A 14646-nucleotide genomic window follows, 5' to 3' on the forward strand; every position below is an offset into this window, starting at 1 on the left:
ATTTATGTCGGAGAGTGTTTTGCCTATGTTCTCCTCTAGAAGTTTTATAGTTTCTGGTCTTACGTTTAGATCTTTAATCCATTTTGAGTTTACTTTTGTGTGTGGTGTTAGAAAGAAGACACATGGATGGCTAACAAACACATGAAAAGATGCTCAACATCACTCATTATCAGAGAAATGCAAATCAAGACCACAATGAGGTACCATTTCACACCAGTCAGAATGGCTGCGATCCAAAAGTCTACAAGCAATAAATGCTGGAGAGGGTGTTGAGAAAAGGGAACCCTCTTACACTGTTGGTGGGAATGCAAACTAGTACAGCCACTATGGAAAACAGTGTGGAGATTCCTTAAAAAATTGCAAATAGAGCTGCCTTATGACCCAGCAATCCCACTGCTGGGCATACACACCAAGGAAACCAGAACTGAAAGAGACAAATGTACCCCAATGTTCATCGCAGCACTGTTTATAATAGCCAGGACATGGAAACAACCTAGATGTCCATCAGCAGATGAATGGATAAGAAAGCTGTGGTACATATACACAATGGAGTACTACTCAGCCATTAAAAAGAATACATTTGAATCAGTTCTAATGAGATGGATGAAACTGGAGCCGATTATACAGACTGAAGTAAGCCAGAAAGAAAAACACCAATACAGTATACTGACACATATATACGGAATTTAGAAAGATGGTAATGATGACCCTTTATGCAAGACAACAAAAGAGACACAAATGTATAGAACGGACTTTTGGATTCCGAGGGAGAGGGAGAGGGTGGGATGATTTGGGAGAATGGCTTTGAAACATGTATACTATCATGTAAGAAACGAAGTTTCAGTCTATGTTCGATACAGGATACAGGATGCTTGGGGCTGGTGCATGGGGATGATCCAGAGAGATGATATGGAGTGGGAGGTGGGAGGGGGATTCAGGATTGGGAGCTTGTATACACCCATGGTGGATTCATGTCACTGTATGGCAAAACCAATACAGTATTGTAAAGTAAAATAAAGTAAAAATAAAATATTAAAAAAAATAAAACATATGGTGCTGAGCAAACACCAAAAAACAACAAAAAAAAAAACCCACAAAAAACAAAAAACTGCAGTTAGTAACTTCAAGGTCAAAGCAGGGGTTCAGTCCTCAGGTATCTTGTGGCAGCAGCTGCAGTATGCAGAGGCAGTACTGGGGTCCTGCTTTATCTTAAAATCTAGTTTGTTTCTATTAACATAGCGACAGCAGGATTCTTTTGGTTAGACTGTGCTTAGTTTATCTTTTTCTACCCTGTCGCTTTCAATCTCTCTGTATCCTTTTGCATTTGTTATAATGAGTATACAATTGGATTTTTTAAAAATTCAGCCTGATAGTAATTGATTGTTATTGGACCATTTGGTCCATTTACATGTAATATAATTACTAATAGATTTGCATTTTTATTATATAACTTTGAGTTTTGTATTCATTCTACTTGATCCATTCTCCTTCCCCCATCCCTCTCTCTGTCTTTTCTAGGTTTGAGTATTTTTACTATTTTCCATTACTTTCTCTTCTACTTTGGAGTGTATATATCTGCTTTAGATGATGCTAAAAATTATAATACAAATATTAAGCTTATCCAACTCTACAGTAAAGGAATGACTTTTTCTTCCTCTCAGAAAATATAAGGATTAAGACTCATTCATTATTCGATGCAAGTATTTAATTATATTTTTATCCTGCAATATACAATTTATATTTTTTCATAAAGTCAGTATTTATTCACATTTATTCACACTTTTATCCCTTTTTTGGGCTTTTCATTTCTTCCTAACAGACTCTTGATCTGAAACTACCTTGTTTCTGAATCAAGTGTAACAGAGTTTCGTTAGGAAGGCTCTGCTGATGGCAAACTGTCAGCTTTTGTTTGTCTGAAAAGGTCTTTCTGCAGGCAGCCCATAATATTTATCTAAAAGGTCTTTGTTTACTCTACTCCTAACATTTATGTGGATCAATGCAAGAGGTGAAATGGAAGGCTCTGGTTTATAGCATACCCCATATTCTCTTCTCATCCCCAGCTTTGTCTCTCAGCATGAGGATACTTCCATGTGGACAGCCCCAGCCTGCATGTATGAGTTCTGTTCCTATAAACATCTCCTTCTGAGGGGTGAGGCAAGACCAGAGAGGAGTTTTGTGAATTACGGAGCCAGGACAAGATTCCTGATTACACCACTCTAAGGGTATGAGTATTTATTTTGTGGTCATTCATTCTTGAAAAATATTTCACTGTATAAAATTCTAGTTTAATAAATTCTTATGCTTCTCAATCATTAGGATTCTGTCAGTTACTGTCCAGAGTCAGCTTTCAGCCTAATACACTCATTTGAAGGTAATCTGATCTTTTCTGACAACTTTTAAGACATTCTGATTGTCTTTGACTTCGAGGTTTCACTATGATGTGTTCAGTATGGATTTCCTTTTATTGATTCTGTTTGGGCTTTAGTGGTCTTGTTGCATTTGAGGATTGCTGACATTAATTAGTTCTGCAATATTCTCAGCAATTATTTCCTTAAATGTTGTGTTTAACATGGAATAATTTTATTCATTCACTCATTATGTGGTTACTGTTTACCAGTTGTAGGACAAGCATTCTTCTTGGCCCTGGGGACACAGGTCTGACCAAACCAGCCCTTCCCTAGTGTCACTTGAATTCTGTGGAGGAGAAACAATGACCATACAAAAAAAGTGCAAAATCCATAGCACTTAAAGTGATGAATTAAGAAGATAATTACAACAGGAAAGAAGGTAAGGAGTGTTAGAGGCAGAAATGCAATGTAAATAGGGTGTTTAGAGAAGGCCTCAATGAGAGAAGGTGCTATTTGAAACACTATATGGTAGAGGGAAGGAGGTGAGATTTTCATATATTTACAAAGAGACTCTCAAGAAGGGGGATTCCCAAGTGTAAACGTCCTGCTGTGGGAGGAAGTCTAGAATGTTCATAGATCTGTAGGGAAACTAAGCTTATCAGGGTAGTATTTTCATTTCTTCAATCCTTTTAAGAACAGCAAATTAAGGTTTGCATATACAGACACCACCCTTATGGCAGAAAGTGAAGAACTAAAGAGCCTCTTGATGAAAGTGAAAGAGGAGAGTGAAAAAGTTGGCTTAAAGCTCAACATTCAGAAAACGAAGATCATGGCATCTGGTCCCATCACTTTATGGGAAATAGATGGGGAAATAGTGGAAACAGTGGCTGACTTTTTCTTGGCTCCAAAATCACTGCAGATGGTGATTTCAGCCATGAAATTAAAAGACACTTACTCCTTGGAAGGAAAGTTACGACCAACCTAGACAGCATAGTAAAAAGCAGAGACATTACTTTGGCAACAAAGGTCCATCTAGTCAAGGCTATGGTTTTTCCTGTGGTCATGTATGGATGTGAGAGTTGGACTATAAAGAAAGCTGAGCACCGAAGAATTGATGCTTTTGAAATGTGGTGTTGGAGAAAACTCTCGAGAGTCCCTTGGACTGCAAGGAGATCCAACCAGTCCATCCTAAAGGAGATCAATCCTGGGTGTTCATTGGAAGGACTGATTTTGAAGTGGAAACTCTAATACTTTGGCCAACTGATGCAAAGATCTGACTCATTTGAAAAGACCCTGATGTTGGGAAAGATTGAAGGCAGGAGGAGAAGGGGACGACAGAGGATGGATGGTTGGATGGCATCACTGATTCAATGGACATAAGTCTGGGTAAACTCCAGGAATTGGAGGATGGACAGGGAGGCCTGGCGTGCTGTGGTTCATGGGGTCGCAAAGAGTCGGGCACAACTGAGTGACTGAACTGAACCGAACTGATATAGAAGAAAACAAAAGAATTGTTTATTTTCAAAGAAGAGGAACATTAATCACATTATTCCTACTGTAGTAAGTTCTGCAAGTGCTGAGGCTTACACTATATATACATACATACATACATACATATATATATATATATACACACATATGACTGTATCTTTTTTGGCTTAATGAATAAAACTTAATTGCTTCATAGTAGATCAATTCAGTTCAGTTCAGTTCAGTTGCTCAGTTGTGTCTGACTCTTTGCAACCCCATGAATCGCAGCATGCCAGGCCTCCCTGTCCATCACCAACTACCAGAGTTCACCCAGACTCACGTCCATCGAGTCAGTGATGCCATCCACCCATCTCATCCTCTGTCGTCCCCTTCTCCTCCTGCCCCCAATCTCTCCCAGCATCAGAGTCTTTTCCAATGAGTGGTCTAATTATCTGAACACAGAGCAATATGTTTTGCTCTGCTATGAATATTTTTATATTATTAGATCTAATCTTAAACTACTGGAAATTTCATCCCATTAAGTGGAAGTTCTCAAATTTAAAAAAACAAATACATTTAACATTGAATTAACACATAAAAAAAACTATTTTGGAAATAAACCTGGAGAATGTTTTTCCTTCTTTTGACTAGAAATGCATATTTTTGAAATTCAGTTTCTACTTTCAATCAAATTTAAGGTAACTCAGTTATACAGAAAGCATGTGAGGATTTTGTATGTCTGTGCATGTTTGTGTTCTATTGGTTTCATCATCTTTGATGGAATTGGTACTAATTAAGATGCTTTTAAATATTTTAAAAGAACTGCACTTGGGGAAAATGTTTCATCATCTTAAAGAACTAGCTACAATTAATTTGCTATAGATCTTTTGTGCAAATGATTGATAGAATCTTCAGAGAAATGAGATGAAAGGTGTTCTCTCAGGTTAACACTGTTTAACCAAGTGAAAGTCTCCGTATCTGAAAGTATGCATTTCTTAGGAATCATAAGCAGAAGAGGATCTATGTATAGAACTTACTTTTCTTTTTACCTTGGCAAAGATACCATCCTCTATCCCTGGACATCCTACTGTGGTCTTTTGGGCTTCTTTTTTCACCTCTTAATCTTTTTCCTGTGCATACTATTAAAGGTTTCATATCACATGGTCACTTGAATTAACCTCTGTATGATGATTATTCTAAAATATCTATCTCCATTTAATATTTCTATCCAATCCTAGGGACCTGCATATGTAACTCTTTACTGGTAATCTCTATTTTGATGCCTCCAGATTGTTTTAGATTTACCTTACCCAATTTAATGTATTACAAAAATCCCTTTCCTCCTCCTGTTTTCTTTATTTCAGTGAACATTACCAGTTACCATGAAACTTGAATGTAATTTATCCTGAACACTGTTCTATTTCCCTATACATGTTAAGAAGCGCATAACTTTTCCAGAGAATAACTTTTAATTTTATTTTCAAAAGCTTTACTGAGATATCATTCACATACCATACAATTCACTCACTTAGAGCACACAATTCAGTGGCTTTTAGCACAGTGGCAGAATTGTATTCCCATCACCACAATCAACTTAGAACCTTTTTTTTACCCCATAAAGAAACTTCATGCCATTGTGCTATCACCCATTAATCTTCTCATTTGTCACAGCCCTAGACAACCACTAATCTACTTTTCTTCTCTATAGATTTATACAGTCTGGATTTTTCATATAAATAGAATCATTTCACATAACACTTATCCATGTTGTAGCATGACTCAGTATTTTAATCCTCTTTATGGCAGAATATTTTATCAGTGTATAAATATGCCACATTTTATTGATTTCTTTATTCATCAACATTTGGGTTGTGTCCACTGTTTTGCAATTGTGAATAATACTCTAATAGTCATTTGCAAACAAGTTTTGGGGGGATGTATGTTTTCATATCTCTCAGGCATGCACTTCAGCGTGGGATTGTGGAATTATGTCTAACCATTGGAAGAGCCGCCAGATGGTTTCTCAAATCAGTGGCAGCATTTTGCATTCCCACCAGCAATGCATGAATGTTCCAATATCTTCACATCTAAGAATTTTTATTTAGGTTATAGTCATCCTCATGAGTGTGAAGTGGTTTCTCATTTTGGTTTTGATTTGCATTATCATGAAAGCTGATGACCCTATTTTTCATGTGCTATTTGCTTTTTGTACATTTTCTTTGGGAAAATTCTATTCAGGTCATTTGCCCATTTTAAAATTGGTTTGTCTTTTACTTTTGAGTTGTGATACTTCTGTCTATGTCTGTATGATATACATACATATCAGTTATGTCTTTCAACCAAAGATGGTCTCGTATATTTGCCCCCTACTGCGTTCATTTCTTCACTTGACTTGTTAACTCAAAAGCCCCCTGGTGGCTAACTTCAGTTTTTATATATCAATACAAACAGCCAAGTTTTAGCCATTTAGAGCCTGCTTGCTTGCACACCCACAATAGCTGACCCTACATTTGCTAGCAATAGATGCCCTAAGACTGGGTCTATAAAGACACCAGGAAACACCCCCACTTTAGCCAACAGAGCCCAGTAAAGTTTGTGCTGCTCTGCCTCAGAGTCACTCATATCTTTTTTCTTGATCAATTCCCCAAACTCTCTAAGCCTCTCTATAATACCTTATAAGATATGTGATTTGCATTTTTTATCTTCCATTATGAAGGATGTCTTTTTTTCTTTCTTGATGGTGTCCTTCGAACCACAGAAGTTTTAAATTTTGATGCTATCTAGTTTGTCTTTTTTGTTGCTTTTGTTTTTAGTGTAATATCTAAGAAACCGTTGCCTAATCTAAGGTCTCTAATGTTTATATCTGTGTTTTCTTCTAGAACTTTTATAGTCTCAGCTCTTATATTTAGGCCTTAAATCCACTGTGAATTAAATTTTGTACATGGTGTGAGGTGGGCACAATGCCATTCTTTAATACATGGATAGCCAGTTGTCCCAGCACCATTTGTTAAAAGGACCCTCCTCCATTCTTATTGCTGTTGTGTTAGTTCAAACCACCATTTTCTTTGCATTGTATAAACCAATCCCCCAACTTACATTTGTTTCATCTTGCCAATTTTCTGTACTACAGCCAGTGATAAATAAAATTTTATATTGATAAAATTTTGATAGTGTCCCTCTTTTGCTTAGAGCTTAAAGTAAGCTTCTGGAGAAGGCAATGGCACCCCACTCCAGTACTCTTGCCTGGAAAATCCCATGGACAGAGGAGCCTGGTGGGCTGCAGTCCATGGGATCACTAAGAGTCGGACACGACTGAACGACTTCACTTTCACTTTTCACTTTCATGCATTGGAGAAGGAAATGGCAACCCACTCCAGTGTTCTTGCCCAGAGAATCTCAGGGACAGGGGAGCCTGGTGGGCTGCCGTCTATGGGGCCGCAGAGAGTCGGACACGATTGAAGCGACTTAGCCGTAGCAGTAAAGTAAGCTTCACTCATTTCAGGTACAGTGCAAAACACATGTCTTGGTATGATATACAAGTTTTGTCTTGGATCCCACACTTGCCCTCTGTGCTTCAGAGTATTTTTAGCACATCATGCGCACCCCTCCCAATTTGTGCCTTTCATATGTGGTTTCCTCTTCTGGCACACTCTTAGTGCCCTTCAGTTCTAACTTAGACACCAATTCTTTGAGAACAATTTCATTAAATAGCATAAGTCAATTTCTCTTGTGGATTTGGCACTTGTCCTTATCATGGTGTTTATTAGAGAGTACTGTTATTGCCTGATGACTCTCTTCCTCTAGTTCATAAATTCAGTGAATTGAAGGACTGCTTTTTTCACTCTAGTATTTTCAGGGCTGAGCACACTATTGGGTACACAGCAGATATTAAATTAGTATTTTCTTCACTGAGTTATTTTCTTGTACATGAAACAAATTTATAAGAAAATGTAATTTGAGGCTAATTTTGAAAGGCATGATGATCCTGAATTCTATAGAAGTAAAAGTATTGATTATTTAATGAAGAATAAGATTGCTATTTTCAGACAGTTTACTGTGCAATTTGCCATGCTAGCTGTAAACCCATGGAGTATAATTAGCAATAAGTCATTTATATAGTTTCAGAAAAAGTACTGGAGATGTATAGCCCTTGCTCTTGAATACATTTAGAGCCATTTTATGTTAGGTAGTTATATTTATTGGGAGGCAGAGTTAGATAATTATAATATATTATGGTAATTAGAATGATCATAATTGTAAGCATGCTAAGAAGACTCAGTCTAGCTTAAATATTTATGAATCTATGATATATTTGGGAAAATGAATGGCAAAAATAATTTTTAGCAACTGGATAGTAATACATGAAGAAAATAAGGAATGGATATAATCATTATAAGTATTTCATTTACATTTTTTTTCTGATATTTAGAAGCAGAGAAACTTGTAACTTTCCAAAATAATCTTCCCTATTTGGTAAAATATAGATACTTCAAAAGTTGTAGAGGTAATGGAGGTTGTTACAAATCTCAATTGCATTATTAGATAATTAGATCTCATGAATCTTTACAGTGTGGATTAACACTCAGCAAAACCTTGTATTACAGACTGGCTGTTTTTCTTTTATTTTAATTATCTTATGCCATAGGGTAGAAATTAACCAGAAATTGAATGATGGTGAAACCTTAATAGCTTCAGTAGTTTAAGGCAATTCAAGTAATTATACAAATGAGGTTCTCAGAAAAAATCCATAATTTACAAAACTGAAATTGTTACAAGATATTTCTTTCTCATGAATTATCCAATAATGTAAAAGCATTTTTACAAGAATATAATATATATATATGAAATCCTGACCCAGCATGGATATTTTCCTTCTTTTTTAGTATTCTTGTCCTTAGAAAAATTAGTTTGTTTTTGAATCAATACTCAAGCTGTTTGTTATTACCTGTGGAACAATTCCCAGCTCTTTGCCAACTATTTTCCTTTAGAGTAATAATTAGTTAGAAAATAGCATGACCTTGGAGAGGCAGTAATGTCATATTTAGGAAACTAGGCATAAGTGACATCATCCTCTATGCCCACATAGGTTTTGGGAAGGCAAGTGTTTTTCTTTTTTCTTCAAGAATAGATTTGAATTAATACTGTTTCACCAGGAAGTAAAATTAATCCGTGGGGAGTTTTACAAAATGAGAGTTGCTGGCCATCAGCATTGCACATAGGAATGAGGCTGAATGAGGAGAGCAAGATGGCAGAAGAGTAGGGGGACATGGAGTACATTTCCACAGATACATCAGGAATACACCTTCAACACGGAATTGCATTCAGAATACCAGCTGAGGGTGGACAGGAGTACCTGACCAGTGGGAAAGAATATATAGAACCATGCAAAATAGTAGGACAAAGGAACTAGGGAGAAAAACAGGAGTGTAACTAAGACTGGGCCTGCCCTCGGTGGTTGGGGAAACTGAAGCAGGAGTCTGATCCCCACAGCGGGGCAATTGTCTGAATCAGAGGAGAATCATTTAAGGCTGAGAGTGAAACAGCTAATGTGTGGCAGCCTAAATGGAATGAGAATGAGACAATCCTTACTGCAGCCATACATATCCTGGACAGGGATGCAGTCCCCTAGAAGGCCCAGTGGCTGGGAGCTGGAGTTTAGGGATTGTGAAGCAATCCCTGGGCAAAGGCTGTTGTTGACTGTAGAGAGGTGGATCAAGGGGATGTGGGGGAGGAGACTATGGAATACACCTGATGAGGAGAGCCGAGCAGCCATGGAAGCAAGGCGATACTGCTGAGTCACGTGTAGGGAGTGGAACCATCATCACAGCCTCTCTCTTTCCACACACCAGCATTGGCAGCTTAACAACAGAGGGGCTGGCCTATCAAACGCCTGATGCACTGAACTACAGAGTAGGACCCCACCCAGGGTGCCCGTTTAAGTGCCTGATGTGCTGATCTGCAGAGTAGGAACCCAGGCAGGGGGGCCCCTCTATATGCCTGTTGGCTCCAAACAACAGAGAAGGATCCCAGGTAAGGGATCCCTCCAAGTATCTGAATGGGCAGAGCTACGGAGAAAGACTGGCCAAAGAGGCCTTCTGATCACCAGCTACAAGAGGCTAGAAAAAAGACTGATAGGGCCATAACTGCTGCCGCGGAGGCAGTCTGTGTCCCTGAACACTTGGTGCTGCTAGGGTCCCCGCAAGCCAAGTAGCTGCACCACCTTCATGCTCAACTATTACTGGTGCAGAGCTGCCACAGGCAAAAAAAAAAAGGCTTGTGTTTATGCGTTCAGGGTTGCTTCCATCCTGTCTGACTCTTTGGGATCCTGTAGACTGTGACCTGCCAGGATTCTCTGTCAGAGAACGGGTTCTCCAGGCAAGAATACCGGCGCATATTGGCCAATACTGGTTGCCATACCCTTCTAGAGCACTATAATTTCTGCTGCCCTAGCCACTAACCCTCTTGAGTACTGGTACTGCCAGAAACCCTGCGACCCAAGCAGCTGCACCACCTCCATACCTGGTCCTTCCAGGGGCAAACCCCAGCCCTCCAGGGCAGCCTCAGGAGCTAAACCCCAGTGGACAACCCATATTTAGAGGTAGAAATAAAACCACAATTGAAACCCAGGGGCAGTGTGGCTAATAAAGATGACCCCAAACCTTCCCACCAGCTGTACAAGCTGCAGATTAAATCCACATGCTCAACTAAGCAGACTCTATGTCTATGGAATATATAAAAGGCCACTGAGAGCTCCCACAAAAGAAAACACACTAGCTCTGATAGCTGTGGAGGTTGGAGGCAAGAACACACAGGAGTAGGACCAGTTTAGAATCTGAGTAGCCCCCACAGCAGGTCCAGAGATCAGCACAGTGTTGGAGGGCATCCTAGGAATGTAAGGTGGAATGTGATTGTCAGTTTGGGAAAGGACTCTGACAGCAGTGACTCAAGAAAAACATTTATTATTATTACTTTTTGACTTGTTCTGTAGATTTTTTTTTTTCTTCCTTTCCCCCACCTCTGTTGTAGTTATTGATTTACTGGCACTAAGAAATCCAATTAAATTTTGACTTTTTTTTTCTTTTTTCTCAGTCACGTTTTTTATTGTTGTCATAAACCTCTGGTGTGCATTGGGCTTTTGCTGTTCTTTGGAGTTTTTCCTCTTATTTTTTCTTTTTTTTTTAATTTTAATTTTTTCAACCTATTATTTTTATATGCTTATTCCTTTGTTTGCTTTTCCTACTTTTCTTTTCCCCTTTCAGTTAATCTTTAATGTATATAAATCTTCTTTATCTACCTCTATTTAACTTTGCATATCTATTCTTTCTTTCTTTTCTTTCTCTCCTTTCCTCTCAACATATTTGTTAGTTTTATTTTCATTGCTTTATTCCCCAATTGGCACCTTTCTTTAGTGTTGTTTTCCAGTTTGTGCTTTAATTAGTTTTGTTCTGGTAGATATAATTTTTGGTTTCCTTTGTTCGCCAGGTCAATCTATTGTACTTAATTGTTGTACTGTATTGATTTTGCTTATGGGTGTATATGCATATGGAGAAGGCAATGGCACCCCACTCCAGTACTCTTGCCTGGAAAATCCCATGGACGGAGGAGCCCGGAAGGCTGCAGTCCATGGGGTCGCTGAGGGTCGGACACAACGGAGTGACTTCACTTTCCCTTTTCACTTTCATGCGTTGGAGAAGGAAACGGCAACCCCCTCCAGTGTTCTTGCCTGGTGAATCCCAGGGATGGGGGAGCCTGGTGGGCTGCCATCTATGGGGTCGCACAGAGTCGGACACGACTGAAGTGACTTGGCAGTATATGCATATGTGTATATTCAGTCACATTTTCTATTGTTGTCATGAACCTCTGCCTCTACATTGGGCTTTTGCAGTTCTGTGGAGTTTTCCTTTTTTCCCCGTTTTTCTTTCTTCTTCCATTATTTTCTCTTTTCTATAATTTTAATTTTTGATTATTTTAAACCTATTATATTTTTTCTACATTTATTCCTTCATTTGCCTTTCCTACTATTCTTTTCCCCTTGCAGCTAATCTTTAATTTATTTAAATCTTCTTCAACTACCTTTCTTTAACTTTGCATATCTATTCTTTCTTTCTTTTCTTCATTTCCTTTCCTCTCAACATATTTGTTAGTTTTATTTTCATTGCTTTATTCCCCAGTTTGCACCATGCTTTAGTTTTGTTTTCCAGTTTCTGCTCAAGTTAGTTTTATTCTTAACTGGTAAATACAACTTTTTATTTCCTTTGTTTGCCAGATCAATCTACTGAACTTTAGTTTGTTGGACTATTTTCACTTTGCTCATGGGTGTATACATATATATGTATATTCCATTATTTTAATTATTATTTGCCTGATTTTCTAGCTGCCATTTGTCTGGGGTTCATCTTTGGTTTCTTGTTCTTGGATATTTGTTTTACCCTCCTCTAATGAATTAAAAGATGCTTACTCCTTGGAAGAAATGTTATGACCAACCTAGACAGCATATTCAAAAGCAGAGACATTACTTTGCCAACTAAGGTCCGTCTAGTCAAGGCTATGGTTTTTCCTGTGGTCATATATGGATGTGAGAGTTGGACTGTGAAGAAGGCTGAGCAGTGAAGAATTGATGCTTTTGAACTGTGGTGTTGGAAAAGACTCTTGAGAGTTCCTTGGACTGCAAGGAGATCCAACCAGTCCATTCCGAAAGAGATCAGCCCTGGGATTTCTTTGGAAGGAGTGATGCTAAAGCTGAAACTCCAGTACTTTGGCCACCTCATGGGAAGAGTTGACTCATTGGAAAAGACTCTGATGCTGGGAGGGATTGGGGGCAGGAGGAGAAGGGGACGACAGAGGATGAGATGGCTGGATGGCATCACTGACTCAATGGACGTGAATCTGGGTGAACTCTGGGAGTTGGTAATGGATAGGGAGGCCTGGCATGCTGTGATTCATGGGGTCGCAAAGAGTCGGACATGACTGAGTGACTGAACTGAACTGAATGATATAACAAACAAATCTTCATTCCTGACCAGAGATCAAACCCTGAGCCTTTGGAGTGGGAGTACTGACTTCAAGACCCTAGACTACCAGAGAACTAATCCTAGAAAGTGTCAAATAGTGAGAACTCACACAAGGGAAACCACTTGACTACAAGACATGGCATCATCCAACCCCCAGTAGCACCCTGTGCAGGATGCCTCATCTAAACAACAAACAAAACAAAAATACAAACCCAATCATCAGCAGACAGGATTAGCACCTCACTCAGCCTTGCACATCAGAGGAAAAACAAAGAGACAAACAAAAACTCAGCACAAATCTCATCCTATACGAAGCTCACACTAACCACTGGACCAACTTTAGGAGGGGAGAAACAAAAAGGAGGAAAGAATTCAGCTTTCTTCAAGGAAAGACTTCAAATTTCCTTGAAGCCTGGGACAAGGAGAACTCAAACACAATAACCTAAAAAAAAAAAAAAAAATTAAAGGCAGAGAAATACTGCACAAATGAAGGAACAAACTAGAAACACAGAAGTCCAAATAAATGAAAAGAAATAGGAAGATTACCTGACAAAGAATTCAGAAAATAATAGTAAGATGATCAAAAACCTTGAAAACAAAATGGAGAAAATGCAAGAATCAATTAACAAAGAGCTGGAAGAATCAAAAATAAGCATACAGAGACAAACAACACAATTACTGAAATTAAAAACACTCTAGAAGGAATCAATAGCAAAATATCTGAAGCAGAAGAACAAATTAATGAGCTGCAAGATAAAATGGTGGAAATAAATTCTGAAGAGCAGAATAAAGTAAAAAGAATGAAAAGAGCTGAGGACAGTCTCAGAGACCTGTGGGACAATATCAAACACACCAACATTTGAATTATAGGGATCCCAGAAGAAGAAGAGAAGAAGAAGGGGTATGAGAAAATTTTTGAAGAGATTACAGTTAAAACTTTCCCCAACATGGAAAAGGAGTATTCTTGGAATTCTTGGAAAAGGAGCCAATCAAGTCCCAGAGGCACAAAATGTCCCATACAGGATAAACCCAAGGAGAAACACACTGACACATACTAATCTAACAAAGACTAAACACAAAGAAAGAATATTAAAAGCAGCAAGGGAAAAGCAACAAGAAATATACAAGGAAACCCCATATGCTTAACAGCTGATCTTTCATCAGAATCTCTTCAGGCCAGAAAAGAATGGCAGGATATGTTTAAAGTACTGAAACGGAAAAATCTGCAATCAAGATTACTGTACCCAGCAAGGATCTCATTCAAAACTGATGGAAAAATAAAAAACTTCTCAGACAAGCAAAAGTTGAAAGAATTCAGTACCACCAAATGAGCTTTACAACAAATATTAAATGGTCTTATATATTCAAGAAATACAACAGAAGAACAAAGATCTATAAAATCAACCCCAAACAATTAGAAAATGGCAATAGGAACATATATATCAATAATTACTTTAAAATGAAATGGATTAAATACTCCAACCAAAAGACACAGACTGGCTGAATGGATACAAAAACAAGACCCATATATATGCTGTCTACAAGAAACCCACTTCAGACCTCAAGAAACATATAGACTGAAAGTGAGAGGATGGAAAAATATATCCCATGCAAATGGGAAGCAAAAGAAAGCTAGAGTAGCAATCCTCATATCAGACAAAATAGACCTTAAAATAAAGAAGATTACAAGAGATAAAGAGGACACTACATAACAATCAAGGGAATCGATCCAAGAGGAAGACATAACAATTGTAAATGTCTATGCACCCAACATAGGAGCACCTCAATACATAAGACAAATACTAACAGACATAAAA

This window comes from Oryx dammah, unplaced genomic scaffold (genome assembly GCF_014754425.2).
Source record: "Oryx dammah isolate SB20612 unplaced genomic scaffold, SCBI_Odam_1.1 HiC_scaffold_3, whole genome shotgun sequence".
Lineage (NCBI taxonomy): Eukaryota > Metazoa > Chordata > Mammalia > Artiodactyla > Bovidae > Oryx > Oryx dammah.